A 2,317-nucleotide genomic window follows, 5' to 3' on the forward strand; every position below is an offset into this window, starting at 1 on the left:
GCAATGCGTTTTCCGCGAGTAAGAGAGGCAAGCCCCAGCGTGCTCTGTGCTGACGACCCCTGCTCTAAAGAAAAGCAAGCATGCAGAAAATAAGACAGTAAATCATATTTCACATGATAACTTACTTCGTCTTTATCATGGCCGTATTCCAGTCACAAAAGAGAAACAGAATAATCTGATTGCAATGTTAAATTTTCTTCCCCTTAGTCATGGTTATTCTGAATTCTACCATGGCCTAATAACAGAATAAATAAAAAAAAAAAAAAGGATTCTTGTGTGTGTAATATTGATATCGTAAGCCTAAATAGATCATGTAAGTTGTGTAATTTGTTTCAAGTTTTTACGATATAAATTTGTTTTATTATTATTATTATTATTATTATTATTATTATTATTATTATTATTAAAAGTACTCAAATGTAACAACCATAAAGAATTTACCAGGAAATATGGACAGTATTTAAGTTTCTTTGCTTTACAACGTTGTTTTTCTGGACTGACATACAACGTTTTTCTACTGCAAATGTTCAAAAAGTTCTATTATTTGAAAGATGAAGGCAATACAAATATAGAAATGATGTGAATACTTACTGAAGTATTAATACACACCTCACACTGTCATAGTTTGTAATATTTAACAATGTTAGTATGGAATAAACATATTTTTAATTTCCTGACGAACTGTAAAAACAGACTTACAACGTCATTCTAGACAGTCATTCAATTGTTACAAATCACACGACTTCTAGCAACTTGATTCTTTACAGTTAAATTTTTCATCCTAATGTACAGTCCTAATAGTGGCGTGATTTTTAACAAATTTTGTGTTTAGGCAAAGCTCAAGAGATCTTCCGTGGCTCTTTCTATTTTCCATTGCTATTATTTCATGGCTATGTCGTTGACGCAACAATATAATAAAGTGAATAATTTCAAGGGAAAAATTGTTCCGGGGCCGGGTATCGAACGCAGGACCTTTGGTTAAACGTACCAACGCTCTACCAACTGAGCTACCCGGGAACTCTACCTTAATTTCGAGGGAAAAAATGTTCCGGGACCCAATTTTTCCCTCTGTATCCACAGACCTCAAAATGGGCTGACAACCGTAGAGTTCCCGGGTAGCTCAGTTGGTAGAGCGTTGGTACGTTTAACCAACGGTCCCGGGTTCGATACCCGGTCCCGGAACAATTTTTCCCTCGAAATTAAGGTAGAGTTCCCGGGTAGCTCAGTTGGTAGAGCGTTGGTACATTTAACCAAAGGTCCCGGGTTCGATACCCGGCCCCGGAACAACTTTCCTTCGAAATTGATAGAGTTTCCGGGTAGCTCAGTTGGTAGAGCGTTGGTACGTTTAACCAAAGGTCCCGGGTTCGATACCCGGCCACTGAACAATTTTTCCCTCGAAATTATTCAAACCAACTTTACAGGGAGTTATACTTGAAAGTTTGATTTGCATAATGCTTACGTACCTACTGTTCAGTAATTGTTGGGGCTTGAAAAACGACGTAAACAGTCTTTACTTAAAAGGGGTATGGTATATTTTAATTGTCAAACTGGAAATTTATATATTTTATATAGACGTGAAATATGTTGGGTCTATCCTTAATTTCTACTAAACCATAAAATAATTCTTCCAACACACTAAGCACATTTGGCATGAAGACAGCAAAACTCATTTACCTGGCTTGTTTCCAAACTAGTGCACCGAACACAGTGTTTGTCCTAAACCCAATTATATCTGAACAGCCCTTTACAACATATGTGGGAATAAATCGACAATTTGTAATGTACGACTTGCGAGTGAAGTTTCGACTCTCGTTTCATGGCACTGCATAACATTTGTAATCTCTGTGGGCAGGTTGTTGTGCATGTTTCGATAACTGCATTTTATGTAAGAGTGAAGCAAATTCGTTTCCGTGGGGACATCTGACTGTACACCGCTACTAGTGAACAACGCTTATATCGTGTACCAATAACACTAGCTTAATGGCGAACGTCCTCAGAATTTTAACGACCGTCTGCTAATTGCCAGCCAGCCGCGTTATAGAATAAAGTCGCTGCTGTAGGTATTAACCATCGCCCATAATTAGGAGAATCCATTCTCATCCTTAAAAGCTGCAGCAAGATTGGCGATCAAGATATTAAAAATACATCATTAAGGGCTTTTCGAAGATAAACACTGATTAAGGGTAGGAGTATTAAAGTCGGTACGAAATCTTCACTCCACATTTATGAATAAAAGTTTACAGCAGAGAAACTGAAGTTAGTGATGCGAAAGAAGTTCATCACCATTAATTAATTTAATTCTTTAGACGTGGTTGTC

The 2,317-nt window shown here is 37.2% G+C and overlaps 1 non-coding gene across 1 annotated transcript; it reads left to right on the top strand.

Moving 5' to 3' along the window:
• The first annotated feature begins 1,211 nt into the window (after positions 1 to 1,211).
• On the top strand, positions 1,212 to 1,284 carry TRNAN-AUU (transfer RNA asparagine (anticodon AUU)). Its single transcript has one exon. It is a non-coding gene; the product is annotated as a tRNA-Asn (tRNA).
• The last annotated feature ends 1,033 nt before the right edge of the window (positions 1,285 to 2,317 follow it).

Source organism: Periplaneta americana, chromosome 1 (genome assembly GCF_040183065.1).
Source record: "Periplaneta americana isolate PAMFEO1 chromosome 1, P.americana_PAMFEO1_priV1, whole genome shotgun sequence".
Lineage (NCBI taxonomy): Eukaryota > Metazoa > Arthropoda > Insecta > Blattodea > Blattidae > Periplaneta > Periplaneta americana.